The 25,818-nt window shown below is 56.0% G+C and overlaps 1 protein-coding gene across 1 annotated transcript in view; it reads right to left on the minus strand.

The window, feature by feature from the left end:
• CDK18 (cyclin dependent kinase 18) overlaps positions 1 to 1,261 on the minus strand; it is a 40,135-nt gene extending 38,874 nt beyond the window's left edge. Inside the window, exon 1 of the mRNA XM_050911370.1 lies at positions 919 to 1,261. The gene's annotated coding sequence lies outside the window, so the exon portion shown is untranslated. The remainder of the gene's footprint in view (positions 1 to 918) is intronic.
• Between the last annotated feature and the right edge of the window lie 24,557 nt (positions 1,262 to 25,818).

Consider the following 25,818-nt stretch of genomic DNA (forward strand, 5'->3'; position numbering starts at 1 on the left):
CGCTTGTTCAAAGCGCTTCCCCTTCAGGCGCCTTCTCTAACCCCCAGCACGCACACATCGCGCCATGAATTTGGTTGATGCAGAGCACAAAAACCCCAGTGCCAGCAGCCCCAGGCCTGACCCTGATGCTATCTTCTTTTCAGAGCTAATGCCACCATGGTGCCCACCCGCCAGCATCCTCATTCCAGTTTGTTTTCATGGAGAGAAGAGCCAGTTTATTAAAGCCTGACTTTACAGGAGCTAGTGCTGGCATGGCAGGGAGACCAGGTCTCAAAGGGTGGTCTTGTCTGGGGAGCTCCTTGCCAGTGAGGAGGGGGACAGGCGTTCTGGGAGCAACTTCTCCACACCCCTGGGAACCTGTCAGAGCAACAGGAGTGTTGGAGAGATGCAGCTGACACTGACCGCCCCAAAAAAACGCAGCGCAAGGAGAATGCCATGCTGCCGGCCAGCCAGCAGCAGGACTCCAGCCTGAGCAGGGGAACCCACCAGACAGACCCTGGGTGTCAGCCCCGCTGCAAGCCCCCCTGGAAACTTTCACACTGGAGACAGAAGGGTGCCCCCCAGGTCCTTCACAGAGGGACCCATGCCAGGGGTGCCTACCAAACGGCGCATGCTGGAGAAGTCGATAGCGAGTGAAGGTTGACCAGGGCTCCCTAAACCACGTTTAGGACCAAAACACGCGCAGGGATCTGCTCCACCAGGGAACAGACAGGTATAAATTCTTGCTGCGCTCGGTATAGAGCTGAGCCCTCCCTCACCGTGTCTCCAACTTTAGCTATCCCCTCCCCTCCCACTTTCTGCCCAGACAGTCCCAAAGGCAGCGACGGCCCCCGGCCAAGCGCTGCCCGGCCGGCGGGGCTGCGGGAGGGGAGGGCAGGGGGGCCCCCAGCCCGCCGCCGTGTTTACCCCGGCACTCACCGGCCGCCGAGCAGGTCGCTCTCCCTCCTTCCTCCTTCCTGCCGCCGCCACGCCGGGTCCCGGGGAAGAGCAGGGGCGGCGCTCCGGGCGCCGCGGGGCCGCACCGGGGACGGGGTGGGAGCGGGGCCGCTGCCGGTGCTGGAGCAGAAGCGGTGCCGGAGGAGGGTGGGGAGCGGTGCCGCTGCCGGTGCTGGAGGGGAAGCGGTGCCGGTGTCGGAGAGGGTCTGGAGGGGTACCAGCGCCGGAGCGGTGCCGGTGCCGGAGCCGGAAGGGGTTGGAGCGGTGCCGGTGCCGGAGACGGTGCGGGTGCGGTGGTGGTGCGGGACCCGGCGCGGTGCCGGAGCGGTGCCGGCGCTTCGCTCGGTGCGGCGCTGGCTCCTCCCCGCCGCAGCCCCGGGATAAGGAGCCCGCTCGGTCCCGTTGCCCTCGCAGCCGGCCCGGGGCCGTACCGGGACGGCCGGGAGCGCTGCGGGTAGGAGCCGGCCCCTGCTCAGGCTGCACGGCGGGGAGCCGAGCCGCTCTGCAGGCCGGGGAGCCGCGCACACCCACCCACCCACACCGACCCCCCCCCCCCCCCGATCCCAGCCCCAGCACACAAGTCAGGGGAGTTCCCTCCTTTGGCTCTTCCTACTCGTCCTTGAGGCTCTTGGCAGATGCGTGTGAGCGAGGGCAGCCCGTGAAACCGGGGGCACGCTCGGGAGCCGGCGGGGACCGTGGGCTGCCCGCGTCCCTTGGGCAGCCTTGGAAATTTCAGCCTCTGTCGCTCCAGTGGGGTTATGTATTTAGCAGCAGCCTCACCGTCCATTCCAGCTATTTATTGTCTTATAGTTAGCCAAACATTCTCAGTTTGCCAAAAATAGACCAGCCATGGAAATAAATCAGGCTGACTGGAGGTGCCAACATTGTCTGTCTGAAACGAATTAATTTCTTATATCCCCAGCTATATTAATCCTCGCCTTCCCTCTACAGACCATCCTGTCTGTCAGTAGAGTTTTTGTAATTAGTGGGCATTATGCCTAAATCTGGGGGATGTGCAGGAGGTTTAACGTGGCGGGGGAAGGCAGAGGGATGCCAGCAGGACACCAGGGCAGAGAAGGAACAAAATCCGTCTACACAGAGTATGGAGAGCAGGAACCTGGAGGACATGGCAGAGCTGGTGAGGAGGAGGAAAGGAGGCACAAGCTCTCTGGGTGGAAATCCTGTCCCAGGGAAGCATATAGGATCTTCTTTCCAGACATCTGAGATTCCACAAGGAAGACTGTCCAGAAGACACAAATTCGGGCTTCCTTAGTTCTGCTGCTGACAGAACTCCTTTTTCCCTTTTCCTTTTTGAACGTGGGAGTCTCGGGGGACTTGCTGACTCTCATTTCTTATATTAGAACCATCAAGCTTGCTGGGAGACACTTCAAGGAACAGGGAAGTGGTTCACAGATGGCATTGCAGAAGCGTAAAAGTTGAGCCCCCCCGGAGGAGAGGGATGTTTTACCAGGATCCATTTTGTTTGTTCACTTTAGCCTGTCCCATGGCAACACCCAGCCAAGACTTGAAGCCCTTAGTAATGCTTGTCTGCTCTGTGAGCAGGGTAAAACATTTGACACCAGCTCTTCAGTCAACTTTAGTGAGCACGTGAGCAAAGATTCGTCTGAGCACACAGGGCTGAACAAACGGGCTCTGAACTGGAACTGCCCCTCCAGAAGCAGACGTGGAGTTCAAGCTTGAGGCACATTGCCCCAGCTGGGGCATGATGACTTTGCAGCAGGGGTAAGAGCCAGTCCTCTGTGACACAGGGCGAGCAGCTTGTTTCTCACTGCGCTGAGCAGCCTGTTTCTCACCTGCACCATAGGGATTTGCATCCTTTGCTCTGCAGGGCTCGGGGAGGAGCAGCAAAGGATAAGACCCAGAGGCACGATGTGCAGGCTGGCTCTTGGCTCGCGTGAATGACTGCCCTCCCCTAACCCCTGGTCAATGAGTACCTGGTCATGTGGGCTGCAAAGTCAGCGGCAGCTCCGTGTGACATTAGCCATCACGCTCCCTTTATGCCACTGGCTGCATAAACTGGCACGTTTTCCGCAGCCCAGTGGTCCAGCCAGGCTCTGGCATGCCTCTGACTTCCATACTCATCCATTTCCTCTATTTAAAGGGGAGATATCTCCGGTGGGGGAGATGTCTCGAACACTTACGTGCCATTCCCAGCACAGTGCAGCCCTCGGCATAACAACTGCTGCCACATGCTCCGTACCACAGCTATGAGGCCACCTGGCACTGTAAGTCCATTTTATAACAGAAAGCAAAGGAGATCCCCAGCAAAAGCTATGGGTAATTAAGGAGAGGAAGGCCCCAAACTGGAGACGGACAGAGAAACCAGCTCTAAGAGAAACGGATGTGCAAGGGGGAAGAACGTTACAAGCAATTAGTGGACAGAGACAGGAGCTCAGTGGCTGTGTCACACAAGCTGCTTATTGGTGCGTAACATTCCTCATAAACATAAATTACAATAATCAGCGTGCCAAGGAAGGGATTACTGTAAGCCCGACAGGGATGGCTTTGGGAGGAGGATGTGGAGAGGGAAAGCACCCAGCTGCTGCAGCCCGCAGGGATTCCTAGACGTGCGTGTTCAAAGGCTGGATGGGAGGGGAGGTGCATTGCGGTGTGCTGGATGTTCCGCAGCATGTGGGACAAGAACACAGTACATCTCCCTGGCAGACTGACGTGGTACTAACGAGACTCTACGCTGTGTAATGGGGCTGGGTCCGTTCCACCAATAATAGCCCAAAGCAAACTGTCCCTTAATGTGTGCCCTGTGAAGGGCAACATGGGCTGAGGTCGCTGGTGTTGAACTTGGCACCCACCAGCGGAATCCTCTGCAATCCTGAGCAGTGCATTTGCAAGGCAGTGCCTGCAGGGCGTTTTTCAAACATGCCAACTTAATGGCTGAGCAAAAGGCAGGCATGCTTGGTTTTTGTGAGTTTTTTCTAAAATGACTTTGGCTTCTGGGGTGTTTTTTTCCCTTTTGTATTGTCACAGTGAAATCACATAGCCTCATGGAGTTCCAGGGGAAATCAGGTGTGAAAATGGGCTCATAGTTAGGAGTATTTCATTCAAAAATGGGTCTGGCTGGGAAGCTAGAAGACTGCATAAGTCCATGGTTGTGATCACCTCAGCTCATGCTGGGGGAGACTTTGCTCAGCAAATCCTTCTCCTCCTCTTCCAGTTATGCAATTCCTAGCATGTCCCTTGCCTGGTGCAGCCAGGGGAGTGCTGGGTTGCGGCCCACAGCTGCTCTCCCTTTTGATATAAACTGCATCTTTTGAAGATAACACAGGCTGTGCTTCCTCACCCTGGGCCCGGCTGCTGTCACCTTCCTGCAAACAGCACCGCAGCCTGGCTGCATATTTGGCTGGAGAGAGGAAAGAAGGGGGAGGTGTGAAGGAGAGAAGGCGGCAGCAAGCAGAGAGTCAGGCCTGACAGAGACTTGCACGCTCGTGTCTGCCTCTATCCAAAGGGGCACGGCTGGCTGGGTGCTGTACCCGAGCAGGGCTCTGATGCGTATAACCCGGGATGATGGCTCTGAGGTGTTCATGCCATTGGCACAGTCCTAGGACTTCCTCCAGGTAGAAGCAATCCTGTTTCTGCTGTACACCAGGAGATCACTCACCCTCTTCACCCCTCCTGAAAAGCTACCCCCAGAAACACACCAGCCAGCACTGCTGAGCTGGGCTCCTTTGCTAAGCCAGGGGAAAATTGTACCTCTCTTTCACAGGCTGCAAGCGGCATGCGGGCTGGAGTGATTTTCAGGAGCAGCAGGGAAGGCAGCAGCATCCTGAGCAGCATTTTAATCACAGACCCAAGGGGTTTGCTAGGGCTGCTCCTCTCCAGAACCTTCCTTGTCAGCAAACACCGCTGCAGAGATGTGAGAGAGGGACCGCGGGATGCCGAGGGGTCAGCACAGCCTCGGGGCGGTGGGGAGAGCAGTTCCAGCCCCACAGCCGACACAAGGGCAAGCACAGGGTGCGAGACTCCGCTGTGCACCCCTTGTCCCTGTGCAAACCTGTGCAAGGACGGGGCTACAGGAGCACTGCATGGACTGACACGGAGCTAGAGCCCAGGCAGCGCCCATCTTGTAAAACTGCGCCCTGCCCCAGGCATGCTCCCTGCGTGGCTCCTGGCCAGACACATTAAATCCTCCCGTTTCTCCCTCCCATGGTGAGGCCCCGGTGGGGACACTCCATCCAGTCCCGGGCGCCAGCTTCGGGAGAGAGGAGGGAGAGTGCCCAGGGCAGCTTGGGGGGGACACAGACCTGCCTTAGGAGGAGACCAAGGCAGTTCAGGCTGTTCGGCCTCGAGGGCAGAAAGCTGAGCAGAGGTGATAGCAGTCTCCAAATGCACGAAAGTGAAAGGGAGCAGCCTGTCCTCCGTTACAGCCGTGCCAAGCATCCTTTGCAGACAGGTGTAAGAACACATAATTTTTGGTGTAAGCTGCTAGCCCCCATTTAATACCCGTCCCCAGACTGGGAGACAGCCCTGCCCGCCTGTCCCACTGCATGTGCCCTGTGCAGCACCCTGCAGAGAGGCAGGAGCTCACCTACGCGGTCCAGGCTGCAGGGGCTGGAGTCAAAGCCTAAGTGGGAGTCATTTGGATGTGCTTAGCAGGGAGCCGAATGGAACGAAGATGTCAAAACGCACTAAGCAATGCATGCCAGGCCCAGTAAGAGCCAGTTAAGAAAGATACAGCCTCCGAACAGTGCTCTACCCAGTAGGCATCACTGTCTCCCTAGAGAAAGGTCCGGAGCTCTGATCTGCAACCCAGCGCTCTCACATAAGAGTCCTGGCAATCCCAGTAAATATAGGAAGTATATTAAACCTGACAGCTTAGACTGGAGCATTAGAGAAACAGCAGCAACATGAATGTGCTTGACTTCTCAAGGAAACGCAGGTCAGCTCCAGGGGGGTTTCACCTGTTTTCTTCCTGCAGCTCCTCCGGCCTCATTCCCCTGCCGCACAGAGCGGTGTCTGAGTTGCAGATCCCTCCAGATCCCCAGCAGCTCACAGGCACGTTTTCTCCACTACTAAACTCACATGGACATGCATGTGTGCTGCTCCAAGGCAAGCGGCTGTGTGTAGGTCTGCAGGGAATATTTTACAGTCACTGCATCCAGGCAGCAGTTCCCTTCCCCACTGCCCTGACATTCAATAGTAACGCAGGCACCGAGTCATGGAAAGAAAATGTGTTCAATGCCTCCCCTGCCCATGGACTGCTCTCCCTTGTGCACAGGCAGGCATGTGGAAATCATTGCCCGGAGACCAGCGCTGCATTTCAGCAACAGAGTGCTTTAGTTTAAAGGGTGGCTGCTAAGTCAAGGAAAACTGGCAAATGGGCTCCATGCTTAACTGCCCAGCCCGGCATGTCAGGATCTGCTCATACCGAGTGCTGGAGAGGTCAAAGGCACCCACTGCTGTCATGGGGAGGGTGGCTGCTGCTGCATCACAAGGCTCAGCGTGTGCCTGTGACTGTGCACGGTGCTAACAAGGGGTGCAATGGCTGTAGATCCCCCTTATTTAACAGCACTCCCCGCAAGTTACATCTCTGTTGGGCATCTGCAACTCCACTGACTCTGAAAATGTAAATGGGCAAGACGAAAGGAATATTGTTATTCCCATTTTACAGGCAGGTGAACCGAGGAGCAGGAGAAATGGAGACAAGTTCAGATATCCTTGTTAACGCGGACTAGTGCTTGTTCCCAGAGCTGAGGGAGTTCCTCGAGGTCCCACTGCAAATCTCCAGCAACATTCATAACTGAGCCCAGATGAACTGCAGTCTACTCTTGTCCCACACAAGAATTGACTCCCTGCGAACACCAATCGCCCTGAAACTAAACTCAGGGTAAATCACTGTATAAGTCAACATGCTGCATGCTGCGTGACACAAAATAAAGTCACCATCCACAAAGTACAGTTGGCCAAAGCACAGCTGACCATGGCAACCATCAGGCCAATTTCAAACTGGTGAATCCAGCAGCATCTCCTCTTAAATTTGCCCATGGAGCATCACCATAACAACAGATCTGCCAATCCACACCAGAGATTCATGCACTTAGCAACTAGGAGCTGCCACATTATAAAAAGGTAAAAATTATGCACAAAGTATTTCCTCCACGATCCCACTGTAAGTGTGCAAAACTCCAGCAGCATGATGGGCAAAGCCAGAAAAATGCAGAGTACGATGGATACCAAAATTTCTCCCCCAGCAAGTAGCTCTGGAACAAAAGCATCCATTGGCCTGCCAGTGGTATCACTGGAAGGTGAGTTTGGCCTTTGGTTTTGGCATTTCACTTAGGGCTGCATGCACCCTCCTCCCTGTTACACAGCAGAGAGAGGGAGCCTCAACGCAAAGGTAAGGCTGGCACGCAGAACCAGGGCTGACACCCCCTAACAACACTGATCTTCACCCAGCCACGGGACCTGGAGAACCTGAGCAAGACTGCTCTGCTTGAAGGTGTCCAGGTGGGTTTAGCAGTTGCTTCACAGGGGTTAAAGCATCTCAGCTCTGCAGAGAGGAGCCCAGGCGCCAGCGCTGCAGTTCAAAAGTAACCGAACGCCGTCCCTAAAGGAGTTTGCTCCTGTGAGCGGACCTTGTCCCTCATCACCCTGTGTGAAGCAAGTGCGGGGAGGAGATAAGTTATTTTTTCAGAGAACAATCCATCTCTCTCCCACTGACTCACTGACAAGCTTCCCCTTTCCAAGGCAGTTCAGGGGGTGAGCTGTAGGCTGAACAGTCAGTCCTCTCTACTGGAAAGAGGTGAGTAAGTGCACCAAGGGCTTAAATCTCCGCTTCCTCTTGGGAGCAAGGAGCACCGGGGTTAAAGTACTGTAGGGGAATGTACCTGGGCAAACCTAACAGACCAGATGCTTCTCTTTGCCAGCGTACACCAGAAACACCAGCAAAGTGTCTGGTGCTTTCCTGCTGACAGAAAGTGGGAGTCCCTACTTGGACTGAGACCAGCCACACAAGAAATACCCAGTGATTAAGAACAGAGCATCAGACGGGGTTTTCCAGCCCAAACCAGTAAGACCTTTATTAGCAGGATGCAATCCTTTGGCCTAGGCAGTGCAGGAGGTCTGGCTGGAGAATAAGGACTCTTCTATCCACTGGGATGGATGGATGGATGGATGGATGGATGGAAAGGGAGGAGCCACGGCAGCGGGCTGGCACTATTCAGCAAGAACAGCTTGGGTGGCACCAGAAAGGGACTCCCTCACTGCTGACTATGACAGCCTCAGGATACTAAGCCAGGATTTGCTGCTTGCCTCACAGTCTGTTAGCTATTTTCAGCCCAAATGAGGAATCCAACCCAGCTTTGGCTTCCCAAAACATTGATGCAGGCAGAAACTTCAGCAGGCGTTGGAGAGATGATAAATGTGAGAACATTTCCAAAAAACAAAGCCAAGAAAGGTCTTGAACTGCAGTGCTGGACACATGCACGGTGGAACACAGAGCAAAGCATCTCTGAGAGGGCAGGAGTGGTAGGGATATGCCCAAGGAAGATGCTTGGCTTAGCTGGGAGTGGAGTGGGCGCAGTCCCACCTTCACGCATATGCCGGCGCTTGTGCCAGCCGAGCTCACGGCGTCTGGGAGCCGCTCCGGCCCACACGGGTCTATCGAGGCCCCTGGAGCTGATGTTCACCCCACACTGCCTGCTAACCAGTCTGACATCCCCCACCTCTGCTGTTATAATTAGGGAATTGGAGCAGATGGCAGCAGAGTTAGCTGAAAAGAGGAAAATCTCATACACAGCTGCCACTTGCTGTGAGCAAGTCCTTCCCTCTTAGGCGAGTCAGGAGGATGGCAGCTCCCGTGATCAGAGGGGGAGCTGCTGGGGCAGGGTGCTGCAGCAACAACATCCCCAAAAGACTCCCAGCTGGGGGCTGGGAGCTGCTGGGAGGGCAGCCACGAGCACCGCGGGCACGGGGTGTGAACCACAGCGTGGTCAGCGACAAGGCACCCGTGGCACCGCAGGAGCCCCGGGCTCCCTCTTCCTTGCTGCCCCGGAGGGGCTGTGTGAGCTCCTGCAGGTCCATGCACCTCCGTGTCAGCTCCTGTCTTCGTCCCAGCAGGCTTTATGGAAACCTGCACTTGAATACAACACTGCTCCAGTCTTCTGCCTCCACAGTAAACATTTGCACGCTGCTCTGTGCTGCTTCTCCCCTGGGCGAAAACAAAACTGGCTGGTGCAGGCAGGGCAGACAAGGACCTTGCCCCCTCCTTCCCAGCTAGCAAACATATGTGCATCGGCAGCAAAGGTTATGATGGGCAGAGAGAAATTCCTGGAGGTGAGACTCGGTGGCAAAGCCTTGCAGGACAGCCTGCACCTCAGGGAAAACCCTAGGCATCCCAGGGATAGCATACAGCACTGTGCAGGCACAGCACAGGTCCTGCTCCAGGCTGTGCAGGGGAGGAGAGATGGGCTGCCTTCCCCCAACTGGGGAAGGGCTTTCAGGGTGCAGCCCAGAACTTGCTTTAACTGGTGCTGAGGCATCTGCCCAGGAGAAAACCACCAGTGGGCTGGTGGCAGGCAGCTCCCTGCAAGGCAGTCTCTGGGGAGAATCTACAGCACAAGCCTCTTCCTAGCTGAATGCACCTATTATTTCATTAGCGCGGTAATTCCCCAGGCAGTAAGTGCTCTAATGGCATGTTGAGTCTCCTCTTCTGCTCACATGCTGCACACCTGCTATAAACACAGCCTGAAATCATCTTCCCTGACAGGCTGCTGAGAAACTTTCCCGCTGACTTCTTCTGGCTGGAAGAGGCTCAAGATTCATTCTGACAGATGCTGAGTGCTCTGTGGACGGGGCGGCCGCAGCCCAGCACGCTCCACGGGTCTCAGCCTGATCCTGCCCTCAGTTGTTCTAGTTTTCTGAGCGCTGAGCCTCCCCAGCACAGTGAAATCCCGGGTGTCTGCACAGCATGCCTGGGAGCCAGGGCTCCTCACCTCAGCATCCCATCCACAGCATCATCAAAGGGCTCCCAGGACCGTTGATGCTCTGCGTGTAGCTGCAGGGAAACACTGTCTTTGCAGTCATTTCTAGCTCTGGGGTAGAGCATGAGGTCGTTCCATTGTGTACCAAATAACTTGACCAGAAGCCTTTCCAAATCCTGAAGCTCAGAAAAAGGACTCTGGAGGCTCATCCAGTCATGGTGCTTCATGCAACCTAGATGCTCTGAACCAGAGCAGGATGCCCTAGGACTGGAGGCTGCACTTGGTCGTTTAAAGCCCTGCAATACAGTCAAAGAGACCACCTCTCCCCGGGCTCCAGCAGCATCCAAGAGGCCTCACAGCAGGACTTCAAAGGGCCCCGCGTCTCCTCTGCCAGATGGAGCTGGCTGGAAGCGGCGGATGGGATGGTAGAGGCCTGACCCCGTAAGGGCGCACTGTCAGCGCAACCCTCAGGAGGTTTCAGAAATCAGAGCAACCCCGACGCTGCGCTTTGCTCTCCCCTCCCCTGTGCCGTGCCTTGGAGAGATCCAGCACCGACCCACCATCTGCCAGCACAGGCATTCCTGTAGGCCAGCCACTGATGCCGCTACTTTTGACTAACTAAGGCACTTCCAGAAAAAAACCTGAAATATAGGTTTAAGGCAGGACTGTTCTGGATAAATCTGCTCTCTTGTTGTCTCATAGATTAAATCAATTAGCACCACAGAAAAGGTCTGCATTTGCAGATGCTGAGGCTGATTCTCCTTGTGCTCATGCTGATTCAAGTTGGGAATAAAGTCTATAAAACTACTTTGATGTAGAACTGAGAGTGAGAGGAAAATACCAGTTCTGTTACCCAGCATACAGCCTCCACTCTCTTGGTTTAGTGCTACTCAAAAGCCCCTTGGGTATAACCAACTTATTTTTAGCTGTTTACTTATTAAACAAACACAAGGGAAGGCTAAATGTCAAGGCATTTTTGCATACCGAGCTGGACTCTGCACATTTATTCTGTCACATACAGGGATGCTGGACCAAACTACTTCTCTGCTCTGGAGCTGGGGGTGGAGCAGAGCCGGCCAAGGAATGTGGGTCCTGCCTAGAAGCTGGTGCTGCTTGTAACCCCCCCTGCAAACATCTGGAAGCCAAGCACCTCCTGACTGTGGGATCATCTGTCAAAGGAGTGCAGCACCCATTTAGCTGGCTGCATATATGATCTCCTCCCTGGTTTTTACCATATTTAACCACTCCACACCCACAGCTAACAAGGAAACATCCAACTCCAGTGTCACAAGCAGAGAAGAGGTGAAGGACTTGCCCAAGTTCGATGGGATTTTGTGGAGGAGCGGGGCACTGAACAGGAGCCCTCCACAACAGAGGCGAATCTCAGTGCCGCCTCACTGCTGCCAAGTTCTTTATCCTCTCCGTGCCTCACTTATAAAATATTTCAGGGAAATGTGTGCTTTCAGCACAGGCACTGAGGTTTTGCAGGAGAGCGGAGTATCGTTGCATAGGCTGATGGCCATAAGGAGTGATATTTACGGGGGCTCTGTCCCCAGCCTGCTTTGTGCCGGACCCTGGCTGACAGCGGCCGAGCTCTCTCGGCTGAGAAAGCACCAGTCGGCATCTCCTATAAGCTGAGACAACTTCCCGGCAGGCTGGTGCCTGGCATTCAGCAGCATGCCAGTGATTCCTGCCTGGCCGGGAGGGCTGAGCGGGACGGAGCCGCTGTCTGCTCACCGGGCTAGATAAGGCACAGCTGATCGGCCGTGACTCAGCACCCCGAGCCCGTGTCAGGCATGATGAACAAGGGCTGAGCGCGACGCCGTGCCAAGTGGCAAACCCCGCTCCTGGCTGTGTTACCTGGCCACTGCCGAGCCCCCAGGAAAGCACTGGTCCTCCCACGCAGGGAGAGGCAGGTCCTGCCAGGCTCGCAGCCCTGGGGCTACTGGTTGGACTTGCTGGCCCTGAGCAGCAGGACATGGTGCGTGGGGAGGCAGATAGACAGGCATCTGGATATCTGTGTTGGCCCTCCTGTGAAAGGGCTGCACAGAGCTGCCACAAATCCAGGTGTCCAGGAGTTCTGTTTAGAGGAGGAAAAAGAGGAACCCAGTCATCTCTCCGGGATCTCTGGGCTCAGCATCTGGGGTCCAGAAGTTACACACAAATGACTACCAGGCAGGCCATCTGCATGGAGCAAGCATGGAGGGTCCAGAGCATGGTGCATGGCTCCGTGCAGTGTGTGCTCCTGCATTTCTGCTTCTGAGGTGCAGAATAAAAGACATTTTTCCCTGGGTAGTGGGCAGCTAACATCATGGATAGCTGCAGGAGCCTTTTCCTGGAGAAGGGGCTTTTACCCTTGCGACCTGTGCCCCTACTTGATCCCTTCTCAGCTCTTCTCTCCACGACACAGCCACCCCTCAGCTCCTTGGTCGTCCTGTCCCCCCCTGCTCAAGGCAGAGGCAGGTTGCCCCCACGTTCCGAGGTCATCGCAGGAGTTTTTGGAAAATGCTTCCACCTCGTGGCCCTCTGGAGAAATGACTGGCTGGGAAATGCCAGGCTGCACCCATGCAACCCAGCTGAGACAGACAGAAACAAGGCCATGCCACCCTTTCTGCTCGCTCTGTTGCCTTCACCCAGGCTGAACTGGGGTACCCAGTACCTCTGTTCAGCCCTGGCACTGCCTGGGTGCTGCCGGCAGTGCAGACCACCCTGTCAGCAATGCACACACCAGCCAGGGAGCAGGCAGCGGAGCCCAGGCTTCCCAGCGCGCAGGGACCAGCACTGGTGTATCCCGCAGGATAAGCACGGACTTCTCCAGGGCTGCCCTGCTGCTGCAGGGCTGAGGAGGAGTAAAAGCAGCCCATGGTCTGTTAAAACACCGTCCTCCCAGCCCACATGTGCACACACGCAGGCACACAAGTGCTTGCAAAAGCTCAACCTGGGGTGCCGGAGCTGCCGAACCCGTTCTGCCGGGGGACAGCATCGCCGCTCCTGGTTCCCCTCCAAAATCTGCCTGCGCAGGCAGGTGGGGTGGGGAAGGAGTGGAAAAGCCTTGAGCGCACGGTGGTAAGCGCCGGGCACCTTGTGACATTCAGGGCTTCACCATGCAATCTTCCCCGGCCCATGGGAAACGCTGCAGGGAGGGGGGATCACACCTCTGTGTGGGTCCCCATCCCGCTTCTGCCACCAACACTATCTGAAACACTGGGCAAGTCACTTCTGCTCCACTGTGGGAGCTACCTGGGCTTTAATGCTCCAGGAAAAAACCATCAGCTTGCACACAGCTTTCCTGCCAGGACACAGAGGTTTTGGCTGGTTATTGCACAGGATCAGGGTGACACATCCGCAGTTTTCTTCTGGGCCACAACTGTTACACTTCACATTAAATGTTTTTAAGACAAACAATCCCTCTCTTGCAATTCTCGGGTGACATCTCATTTCTCCCATAAACAGCCTCTTGTCCTGCTGCCCGCTAGCGGGTGGATTTTGGAAAAACACTTAAAAACCTGGCAGCGCTTCCCCCCACGTGCTGCTACAGGAACCAGGTGGGCCTTTGTAAGAACACCGTGGTTTAGGGCAGCTGTATCTCTCTGAAATATCCCCAAGGATGGACAACTATCCCTCATTTCTGCCCTCTGTGGAGCTCAGCAATTGCTATAGAAATCCAATTCAATATGTGTATTTTAGAGGATGTAACCACTCTTTTAGAAACAGTTTTCTCAACATTAACTATAGCTGAGCTGCAATTCTCCTGTAGCGTGCAAGGCTGTAAAACTCCTGGAGCTAGGAACGCATTGCTCGACTGTGCCTGTCCAGCAGCACAGTATAACCGTATCACCGATCACATGAGTATCAGATTTCTTGCACTACACTGCAATTTTGCGGGAACTCACCATACTGCTCATCCAAGTGCTGTGCTAATGTGATCTGCCCCTCACAAGCAGCATCAGAAATGCCTGTTTGTCAGCAGCTTTACCTGTTCTTGGAGGTTTGCCTCTAGCCAGGGCACCAAGGTCTTTAACTCCAGGAAGCAGTGTCCCAGGGCCAGAGGTGCTGCCAAAATCTTCATCCTGTGCATCAAACAAACAGCAAAGCCCTTAGTTCCCACACAGCTAATAGAATGCTCTTGCAACCTTGGGGTCTACAGAAGAACAAAACAAACAGACAGCATCTGCTGTCCTAATGATCCCCTCTTTGCCTGAACAAAGGTGAATGATTCAGTGTTTGCTAGGTATGAGCGAGACTCAGCTTTGTTTTGTAACAGCAGCAGCATAAAGTGATTACATTTTTAGTAGTTTTTGCTTTTGTTGAAAAACAAAGTCCATGAAGATGGCAAATCCATTTGCCATGCTCCGTATGTGCAAAATGCAATGGGATTGTTCCTTCTAGCGCCAGCGAGAGGACCAGAGTGCCATGGCAATGCTGCAGTGAGATGGCAGAGCTGGATTAGAGGTGGGAAGCGTGCGCACATCCTCAGCGAGGCGGCAGCTGCTTCTCCACAATCGTTCATCGGCCACAACCCACCAGGCGAGGGGCTCCCTGCTCTCCGTGCTGCCTCGGCACAGAGAACCACACGCAGAAGCGGTAGGGCCTTGCTGATACGAGATGGAGTTAAAGCGGTGACATTCCTGCTGTCACAGCCAACGCTGCACATATTAGAAACCTTTCAGCAGAAGAGACAACCAGGCTGCTCGTTGCCCATTTGCTCTCAATCACGCAATCCCCGACCCAGTCTCAGTTTGAACTGTCTGCAGAGTGAAAGCTATTCCCATGAGGAATCAGTAATTAATGCAGAAGAGTGAACAAACCTGCGGCTGATCTGCAAGCACAATATATGTTGTTGGAGATGGTGTCTGTTACCCGAGACACAGCGTGGCTCCTTGTAATCATGCAGGGATTTGTCAAAGGGGTGGACTAATTTCTCATGTTATTAAAGACCTCAAATTTTGCAAGAAAAGTGGCTGGGGTTGCAGAGGAAGCTTTCCCAGCAGGATCCAAGTGAAACTCAGCGACTCCTCCTGTGTTTGCAGAGAGCCTGAGAGAGCAGCCCTGCAGAAAAGCTGGAGTCTCGCGTTGTAACTGATTTAAACGTTCAGCTATTTCCCTTGGCAAGATCGATCCCGCACGGGGCTGACATGTAACAGGTAGGCAGGGTTTGAAAAAGGATTATAGCCGTGCTCCTCGTCCCAGCAACAGATCTCACCTGCCATAACGTGGGGAGAGGCAGCTTTAAAGGCAGGACGCTGATCTTGCTGTCCTGGCTGGGGCTCAAACGAAGAGCTCCCCGTTAATGAGAAGGAAGTAGGGAGCGGTGGAATTGGGAAGTGCTGTCTTCAGCCCATACGGACAGTTGGCACGTAAGGATCTACCGGGGGTTAATGAAAGGCCTGCTAAAGCGCGATGAGAAACCTGCCAGTCGCCATACGAACCGCCGTCCCGAGGAAATTAAAAATCACGCACCATATGCCGCGCGGCATGGGGAGGGAGCAGCGTTTGCATCTGCCCGGGCGGCCCCGGGAGGGGGCAGGTGGGATGTGCGCTGCTGCGGGGGGGTCATAACCCGGCAATAACTCGCCGCCTTCCCCCGCCTTCCCGGCACCGAGCGGGGAAGGACAGTGATGGGGAAATAAGGGGAACCGAGGGGAAGGATGACACATGTTCAGCCCAACCCAGTGGCAGAGCAGCCGGAGAGGCAGAGCCAATAGCTGCTTTTCATGCTCAGTGAGTCCGTCCACCTCCACCCCCCCTCCTCGAGTCCTTAAGTTGCAGCTTTTAACTACCTCGGTGTTCAAAGAAAATATGATGCTCAGCGTGAACAGAAGGAAGAGCCTGCTGACAGGTAGACAGCATGGACACTGATCCCGGCAGGGCCGGCTGCTGAGAGAGGTACGTGCCTTCCAAGGCAGGGATCCGAAAGCAATCACATTTGGGATGCAAACTCAGAGCAGACTTTAATTTTCCAGCAGGGGGAATATGGAAATCTGGCTCCCTCGAAATGATTCATCCCCCCTTCCCACCACCGCCACCTCCCCTCCCCCTGCGTCCTCTCCCCATCCCTCCCAGCACAAAACACTTTGCTGCAGTCTCTCCATCTGGGTGCCTTAATGTTGGGTGTCTTAGCGTTCCCGCGTGTGCCGAAGTCGGGAGCGGAGGCTAAGCGAGACCTGGGGAGAGCAGCAGGAGAGAGCGGGTGGTACCCGCGGGGTTGATGGGCTCTGGACCCCGGGGCACTGGCAGGTTGGCTTGTGCCAGACGCTGAGCAGGGATCCCGGCTGGTAAGAACCGTCCTTGGGGAGCCAGGCACTGCCCTGCTCAGCATGCGGGCGCTCGGGATGCAACCAGGGGCTCACCCAAATGGGTGCCTTTCCCCCGACAAGCATCAGGCGCCCGGCGCTCCCAGGGGAGGGAGGGAAGGGGAGGCGGGGGAGGCAGTGAAGCAGGGACATCGGCAGAGTTAGGCTCCCCTCTCCTGGGGCTTTATGCTCAAAGAGGACCCTGAGCCAGCACTGTGTTCATCTCACCTAAGGCCCCTGCCCTGAACAGGCACTGGTTTGGGGAGAGGGAAGGAAGAGAGGCCTGAGTGAAGGATGCCTCTTAGATGCACTATTGCTGGTTGTGCAAGCCAGGGCTGTTGTTTGCTGTGTCGGGGGAGACCCTCTCCTTTTGGCCGGGAGGATATCCGACCTGCTGCTTGGCTATTGCAGCTGAAGGGTCCCCGACAAACGTCTGGGTGGCACTTCTCTGGGGAGGCAGAGGGAGGTGGAGATGACACCGGTGTGGCAAAATCCCTTGTCTGGCGGTAGAAGAAAGTGTCTTCTCTCCCGTTGTCGTGTGGGAGGTGTTCAGGGCTTGCTGCCTCCAGGATTTCTGTGTAATTCGGTCTCACGTTTATAAACACAGAGCTGTTTTCTCAGGCACGTCAAGGAGTATTAAAAAGGGGGGAGTTGTGGGGATCCCCCAACCAGGGCTAGCAGGATCTGCCTGCCTCCTGGGTAGCTTGGAAGAACTTTTGTGGTCTTGAGAAGAAGAGAGCAGCCAGCGCGTGCATTCGCTGAACTCAGCTTTGGTCTGCCCCATCTCCGGGACGGGCACGGGGCAGGGTGCTGAGACCAGGGCTGCTCTCAGCCAGTGACCCTGTTTTCCTTTTCCACCCTCCCTGGTGCCAGAGCCGGTTCCTGTGGCTGTGCCTGTATAAATATTGTCTAACAAACCCTTTCTGGAGATGATGCCGTCAGGTGGCGCTTGGGAATAAGCAGCGTCGCTGTGGGAGTCCAGAGAGCAGACACTTGTTGCTGCGAGCTGCACATTGCACGGGGAAACGTGGCACCCAGAGCCGCTGGCCACCCGAGCCCACGCCTCCGGCCCTGCTGACACAGAAAGGGAGGAAAGACTTTCTGCAGGTGCTGAGAGGGATGTGCAGAGCAGTCGTGGCTGCGGAGATGGGAGGATAAGTGTGAAAAGCTTTTTCTCTCAGCTCTGGCACTGAAAAGCGTGATTTTAATTATAGACTATTTCTTCAGATTTAGCCTTGTCTGGCATGTGACTTCAGCCCTGTAACCTCCTTGGCAGGCTTTGCTTGTGCGAGTGGCTCCATGCACGCAGTGTGACACGGGTCTCTGAAGGAGGCTGCCCAAGCTAAAAGTTTCTGTGCAGTCTAGAGAGCTTTTGTGCACTCGGGAACACTTTTCTGGTCAGCCAGATGCATGCGGTGCAGAGCAGGACATATCTCTTTTGTCTCGATAAACCTGCTGCTCCTGAAGTGGGGCTGCCCCAACCCTGTAACGCCCAGAACAAAACCTGCAGCAGGGCCAGCCCAAACCATCCCGAAGGCCAGAGCAGAGCTGGGCTTGGGCAACCACCCATCCCAAGGCACAGTGTGAAGTTCACCAGGAGGGTCCGCACATAGCAAGGTCCCACGCAAAGCTCCCCAGGCCAGGACCGGCTGCGGGAGCGTGCAGCGAGGCACAGTGCTGCCCGGACTTACCTGCCCCGTCCCACGTGCCACCTCCCCACACCACGGGAGAGAATCGGCCCCAGTGCTGGGGGACGGCATCAGGCAGAGGCAGCTGGGTGGCAGCCAGGACCGAAGCAGCTGGCCACCTTCCAGTCTGGCGATCTCTGTACTGTGCTGCTCTCCGCTTCCAGGGTCAGTGAGGGTTTGCCACCCCCCAGGGCAGACACAGCCCAGAGCACAGTCCAGCCCTCCTAGCCTCAAGGATAAGCCTCCCACTGACTTCAAAGACAAGGCATGCTTGAGAGGACAAAGAGAAGCATTGTAACTGATAATGGTTAGGGACATTATTAGGTACATAAGTTGTTTTCGGAGATCCCAAATGCAATAGCATTTTTGCAGCCTAGCTTAAGTGTACAGAGAACAGACAGAAGCTGAGGAAGAAAAGAGCTGCTCAAACTAAAGTAAGAGCATCCACATCAAGCTTTGCATCCAGTTTCACTAAACTAGATCCAACGCAACTTCCACTTGGAGACAAAAAAATCACAGGCGCAATCCCGGCTCCGAGGCTAGACAAGACAGCGGGGACCTGGGCGCAAGAAGCTTGCCTGCCATGACTGAGCCGTGCAGCAGCTGAAGGAGCACATTTTGGTGCCCTCAGCGTGGTGCAAACCACGGGACAAGGCCGCCTTGCTCAGGCAGGGCCAGCTCTCATGGCTCTCCCACCTCTCCGGCGTGCCAGGCAGCTCATCCCAGGGGTGCGAGCAGGCTGGCGGCATCGCCTGGGCTCTCTGCGGAGTGCGATGTTACCAGCAGCAGCCCCGGTTCCAGTGCAAGGGAGCACGTCCCCTGTTAATCAGCATTTAATTAAAGGACATGCTGACATTTGGAAATCAGAAACAACTCTCCTGTGTGGGCTGCCTCTCTCTGCTGCTCGCCTCTTCTCTGAATCACTCCCTGACATTTTGCCAGATTAGGATGTGACTCTCTCTCTCCCTCCTTCCTTATAAAAATAAATTGAAAAGGAGATGCAAAGCCACCGCTGCTCCTGAGGGAGAAGACGTAGGGGACAGGGTTTCGCTGGGGAAAAACTCCCGTTACTACTCATGCTGCAATGGTGTCCTACAAAGACCCTGACTGCGGGGCAGGTTTTCGTGTGGTAGGCGCCGCAGGGATGCTGAGGCACGGAGTACTCACTGTGTTGGCATGGGACAACTGGTTCTCCCTATCCAAACCCACGCAGAGAGCCGTGCAGGCATCTCAGGTCCCCACACCAGCCCCCGGTGATGTGCCTGAAGGAATCAAAAGCAGACGGTGTGAATGCTCTGCAGGGGAACAGGGAGTCCCTGCAGCGGCTGGCCCAGTGGGGGCAGGTTGGACCCTTGGGGACCCATGGGTGGGGTAGGACGGAAAGCCAGGGCCAGGGAGATGTTCAGCATCTCGGCCTCGGAGCGGCCCCGCTGACAGCATCGCTTCTCAAAGCGGGAGCGACCGAACCCAGGCTGAGGGCAGGACCGCTGTGCCCTGCCGTGTCTGCACGGGGAAAGGCAGGGCACCCTCGCCCCCCTGCAGCCAGGCATGGGGGACCCCTCTCCCCACGTATGGACCCATCTGCCCCCCAGGTGGGACCCCCCCTTCCCCTCACATTCCCACCCACCTGACCCTCGTGGCCAGACCCCCCTTTTCCCTTCATGTTTGGACTCACTTGCAGCCCCCCGTAGCCCCCTGCCTCGCGTGCATCCCCGCCGTGCAACCCCCCCCGTGCCTCCTGCGTGCACCCTGCGTGTACCCCCGCCCCCCCGTGCTGCCCCCCCCCACCCCCCCTAACCCCCCCCGGCTCCGGGGGTGGGGGGCGATCCCTCGCCCGTCCCTCGCCCCTTGCATTACACGAGCCGTAGCAGAGCAGCACCCCGCCTGCGCCGCGGTGCCCCCCGCCTCCCGCACCTTCTGCTGCTCTTGAAACGGGGCCAGCGATTCTGTTTCCCTGTTAGCCCATGCCAGAGCTGGTAAAATGCAAACAGCAGTGAGGGATGGGGGAGGAGGAGGGGTAGTGGGGGGGAACCCTCACCGTTCGCTTCCCCTTGGCTGCTCATTTCAACCTTCTTTCAAGCAGAAATTACTCACATTAATCAAGAGTGAGAATGTGTTTGCAGCCCTGCAGATTTGGCAGCACGGAATCAAATTCCATCAGTAGCAGCAGGAGGACGGGAGCCTGTATCTCTGCTGTGCACAGCCTAATAGAGCCATTGCCAGAGGAAATTGGATCTGAGAGCTCCCCTAAATTAATCTACCCTTTAAAAAAATGCCAAGAGATCTACATGACAAATGAGTGTTTGCAACGGAAACTGATGCAAACATCCAGCACATCAGATCAGGATGGATCTGCCCCTTGGCCAACATCTGCACGGGAAGAGGCACACGAGCAACCCCAACGCATATGGGTTCCCTGCAGCCAGGGCACGCAGCGGGTGGAGGAGCCCCGACGGGCAATTCGGGCCACGAGAGCTGCTGGGACAGGGGAGAGGTGTGAAGCAATCGCTGCCACTCGGCTGCTGCAAGAAACCCCTCTCCTCTCCTCCTCCCAGCAGGCAGGAGAGATGCCAGAGGCGCGGAGCTGCCTGCATCCTATGCCGGCACGTGCAGCCGTGGCTGTGCCACGGGGCAGCGAGGAGCATCTCCGGAGAAGCCCAGCGAGGCAGAGCCGGGGCCTGGCAGGAGCACGGGGCCGTGGGGCAGCCGCAGGTGCTGCCGTGCCGGCTCCTGCCGCCGTCGCACCGTGGCAGCGGGGCAGAGCGGGGCAGGTGGAGGCTCCCGGGGTTCTGGCTCGCGCGCGGCATGGAGCTGGGGCGCAGGTGCCACAGCTCGCTCCGCTTTAATAGAGCTGCTGCTGCTCCAAGGTGATTGCTACTTTATTGGCTTATTTTTAGCCGCGCTGCCGGGCTGAGAGTAAGATGGATGGGTCTTGTCTTGGGCGAGACTTTTGTTTGCAGTAGGAGCCCGGGCATGGGGCGGGAGCGACTGCTTTGAAAGCTGCCTTGAAAACAGCCGGGCGAAGCTCCCCGGTGCAGAGCAGGGAGCTCGCTGGGCCCCTGCTCCTCCCCTGGGAACGATCCGTAGGGTGGGCATGGACCAGGCTGCCTGCTGCTGGGCAGTTACCTCCAATGAGGGACCCCCAATACAGTTTGCTTGCAGCATCCCCCAGTAAAATCCAAAGACCCATGTGGCGGTCAGGGTCTTGTCTGCCCTGAGGGTCTCCCATCCCAGGGATCTGTCTTCTCGATGGTGTTTCTCGGGAGCAATCGGACAGCAGGAATGCCGCTGAGCCCCCAGCTCTAGGTGCAGCCAGGTGCTCCCCCGGGAAGGGCTGATCCCTGAAGCCAGTCCAGGCAGCACCAGTTGGGTTAACCCCTCTGCACCGCACACCGCCTCGCTCTCCAACAGCTCTGCTCGCACAGGCATGTCCCCTGCACCCCTCTGTCATTTTTCAACCGTGGACAATTGAAAGCCTTAGCATCTTTGCTCTGCTCTCAGCAGCACCCGATGATTGAATCTTGACCTTTATTTCCTAGGTTTATTAACTCCCTGCCCCTGTATGTGGGGACTGAGCAGGGCCAGGCGGCGATGAGACAAGGAGCATTTCCAGTGCTGCCTCGGGACTGCTGGGAGTTGGCACCAGGGAAAAGCAACGCCTGGCTGGGCTGGGTGCAAGGGCTGGGTGCGTTGGGCACAAGGGCTGGGTGCATTGGGTGCAAGGGCTGGGTGCCTTGGGCACAAGGGCAGGTGCTGGGTACCGAGCACTTTGGCCAGGCTGGTCCGAACTGCGTTGAGGAGCTGAGCAATGTTCATAGCACAACCCTTCGCTTCTCTCTGCTCCAGAGGAATGTCCCTGTGGAGGGAAGTGCCTTGCTCTGTGCACGGGCTCTAGGACACTGCATGTGAGTTCGGTTTGCAATCTAAGTGGGGTTGTGTGATTGCAACTGGGCAAATAAGGCTTTCTGTGCTGATTTTTGTTCCCTGAATAGATGCCCTTCTGTGGGGTTCCGTTGCAGGAGGTTTGTTCATTTGTCTACAGAAAATAAGCAGCCAGGTGTCAGGGTATTATGGCAAGGGGAAAATGAAATACCTGGTAACCAGATAAGAAAGAGTGGGAACTCGTTTAAAAAATCATCAAGCGTGTGTAGACAGTGTGTGGCAATAACTGGGTGTCTCTGCCCCCCCCAGTACCATGGGGACCCGTGCTGCCCAGGGAGCAGTGCCCCGGTGTGCCAGCACTTGTGTGCGGCACACAACCCGGTGTGCCGGCGTGCCCCGGTGCCCGCCCTGGCTGCGCGGCTGCCTGCCGGCGTGGCGGGAGCTGCGGCCAGCGAGGCCGCAGGGAATATTGATTAGTTTTACAGTGTAACTTGACAGAGCCTATTCTGGTGATGTAATGAAGACAGATGATCCCGTCCTCTCGCCGCCGTGCTTTGGGGAAGGGGAAAATTATTCTCTGCATCCTGGAGGGATGCTCCGCAGGCCTCCGTGCCTCGCTCCTGTACCTCATCTAATTTCCACCTCTCTCGCTGTTTTTTTTCTTCTTTCCATCCTTATGGCTCTCTGCCTTCCCTTGTCCCAGCAGCCCCACTGTCTCACCCCACCACATGGATCTGGTGCTCAGGCTGGGAGGCAGCTGAGCCTAGTCCAGACCCTCAGGGGTGCAGACCTCACCGCTGGGACGAGCTGGGAGAGGACTTGTTGCAGATCTTGGCTGCTCATGGTGGAAAGCTCTCCCGCTGGGGCTCGCCAGAGCCAGAGTCATGATCCAGCCTTACGCCACAGCTCACCTCTCCCTCCTCCTCCGCTTTTGTTCCCTGTCTCTTGTTCTTCACCCCCTGCCTTTGCTTCCCCCACGAGCGCCCATCTGCACGTGCGTCTCCTCCTCAGGGCTGCTGCCATGGACGAGGCAGCCCAGCAGCCCCCAGCATCCCGGCTGCCAGCCCAGCTTGCTGCAAACACATCCCACCTCCAGCATGGGGGGAGACCTCTGCAGAGCCGCCCCGCTGGGAAACCCTGTGCGTGAGCCGAAAGCCTCATCCCAGGACCTGTTAAATGTCAATTAAGTGCAGCTCTGAGGTTGATGAGCTCCTTTCACAGCCTGATCTGAGCATTTTGGAAACAGCAGGCAAGGGCTTTTTCCTCCACTGACCAGCGGTTGTGAATCCATCTTTACGGTAATACCAGGCTCAAGCGTTCACGTGCCAGAAGGCAGTTATGTACAGTCATAAAAATGATTAAAATTGGTCAGGGTTTTAAAAGAAAAAAAAAGAAAGCTCATATATTATCAAGTCTTTATTTCTCTTCTAGCTTTTACCCTTTAGGATTCATGTTTTCAGGCTTTTCTCAACAAACAACACAGTTGGAAATGCTAAAGCGTTTTTATATAAGAGCTGAGAATCCTCCAGAATCACAGGGCTGCGGGAAGAAAAAAAAATACCAACTGCTGTAATGCATGAGATAGGATCTCCAGAGCTGCCAGCACCCTCTGCAAAGTAACCATCTCTACTACATCTTCAGAAACCTAACGAGTCTCATTGCTATCTTCCATCAGATCCGAACCCCATTGCTTCACAGACCTGATGTTCAGAAGGGATCCTCTGGTCTGACCTGATGCGGGGGTGATGCCCAGCAGCTCCCTCACTCCCAGCTGAGCTCCAGCCTAGGAAAACCCCCAGTCCTGGAGCGAAGATTTCCGGGGATGCAGAGCCCCGGTGATAATTGCAGCCTCTGTTTTAAAACTTTGAGCCTGTTGAGGCTGTTTTGGGGTGGGATCTCTGGCATTCCCATTGATGGCCCTGTGCACCATCCGGCCAAGTTCTTTACACACATAACATAAATTCTTGTAAAACCAAGGGGGAAATCGCCCTGTAGCAAACACGTGCTGCCTTTCCAGCCTCATGAGTCCCTTCGGATATTCATGGCAGAGTGATTACTCTTATTCTCAGCTAAGGGAACTAATTTCATAAACGGTGCAACTCTACCGCAAGCGGAGAGCTGGCCGCGGCGTTAGGGAGGAAACCACAGCGCCCTGTAATTTTGAAGAAAATACATCTAAAAATAAGGCATACCAGATACCTGCCTGGCTGTTACTGGTTGCAAACACACTACAAACACAACAAAGAACATGTTGCGGTCTGCAGTCCTTCCAGCGGCACTTCACCAGCCCGCTTTTGGGATGACTTTTGGGGAAGAGCTTTGGAGGGCCGATGGGAGGCAAACCCCAGGCAGTGAGGAGCACATCCTCGTGTTTCGCAGCCACCTTTTCCTCCTGCTCCCAGCTCACGACTTCAGCCTAACATCTGGCAAAGTTGCGTACCACAGGCAAAGCGAACATCGCTGCTTATGGCAGGCCAGGCTGACAGTTCCTGTGAGATCAGCCCCGCGAGCATCATTTCTTGGTGATAGCTCGCTCACAAAGGAAAGAAATGGAAGCAAATCTTACATGACACATTTATTTTTGTCATCTATTTATTAGCTCAGAGCAAAAGTCCTGCTGCGCTGCATTATGGGGATTATGCAAATGAGGGACATCAAGACAATTAAAAAAAACCCAAGTGAGCACAACGTCAGAGCCGAGCAGATGCTGAGAGACGGCGCAGCCCTCCCTGGCCGCTCCTGGCCTGCCGCAGCCCGGCGGCACGGCTGGACCGCCTGCTCAGGCAGCCCCAAGCCCAGATCCAACGTGCCCCCCATCCGGATGCTCCTGCTCCTCCTCCAGCTTGTGCAGACAAGCCAGCCGAGCAGGTCGTTAGGCCCACCAGTTAATGAGCTGCCCGACACATCTCCCAGCATGCTGCCCTTCTACGGGGCTTCAGCTGCTGCCCCTTCCCTGTTCAGGGGAAGGATGCGCGGGGTGGACCCTGCTGCATCCTCATCCCATCGCAGGCGCTTGCTGCTCTCACCTAGACCGATGCAGCCAAAATCAATGGTTAGACTAATCCCGGGCAGAATTTGGATTTACAGGGTCACTGAGGGGGCTACCCACAGGGCAGAGAGCAGATAGCATCCTTGCCCCCCGCAAGGGACCTCCTGGCTCCCCACGGGAGAGCAGCCCACCGCCCCGCATCCCGGCACGAGGGGACCTGGCGCAGGGTGAGGTAATGCCATGCTCATGTTCGGTCGGGCGCTGCCACGGGAGGAGGATCTGGTTCGCTCCACGGGTCTGAAGCCTGGCTAAATCCCCACTGAATCACCCGTTGTTACACTGACAGCTTGGGATTTATGAGAGCTAAAGTGGATGGATAACAACGAGCAGGGGGGGGGGAAAAAGGGTCCAAAATCCGACTTGTCTTTGCTTCTGCAAACCCCAGAGGACTTGGGATGTGTGTTTGGGGATTTAATCCTGCCTGAACCCCTCTATTTTGAGACGGAGGTGGAGGGAGAGGTTAAGGCAGCTGAAGCGCATGTTGATAGCTGCATCCAAGCACAGCTCCTGCCCCGGCAGCTCCTGGAAGTGGAAAAACGCTGTTTCCCAAAAGCCTGTGGAAGAGCACAGGCAGGCTGGCGCTCGGAGACACGGAAAGATGCAGGGAACAGCCAGGGAAACACGCTTCCATCCTCACTCCGCTAATTACACTCATTAGGGAAGGAACGCTGCCTCCGATTTCGAGCTATACCAGCTATTTTTAATTTCCCTGCCTGCTGAAAGCGCACACCGGAGCACTCGGGTGGTTTTTTTTTCTGGAAAAGGGTATTTCTCCTCCCAGGTCAGAGGCTCTTTTGTGTCTGCCTGGCTGGGAGACGGGGCCGAAGACAAAGCAGAAAGGGAGAAAGCGGGAGAGAGGCGAGATGGGGAGAGCCAGCATCCCTGCCCCGGGTGGGGGGCACGTGGGGGGCTGTGCCCCGGGGGTACCGGGCATCGGCGGTGGGCTCTGCGGGGAATGGGAAGCTGTCGGCGGAGCGGAGCAGCGGGGATGCAGACGTGTGCGCGGCTCCGCG

The sequence above is a fragment of the Gymnogyps californianus genome, chromosome 27 (assembly GCF_018139145.2).
Source record: "Gymnogyps californianus isolate 813 chromosome 27, ASM1813914v2, whole genome shotgun sequence".
Taxonomy (NCBI): domain Eukaryota; kingdom Metazoa; phylum Chordata; class Aves; order Accipitriformes; family Cathartidae; genus Gymnogyps; species Gymnogyps californianus.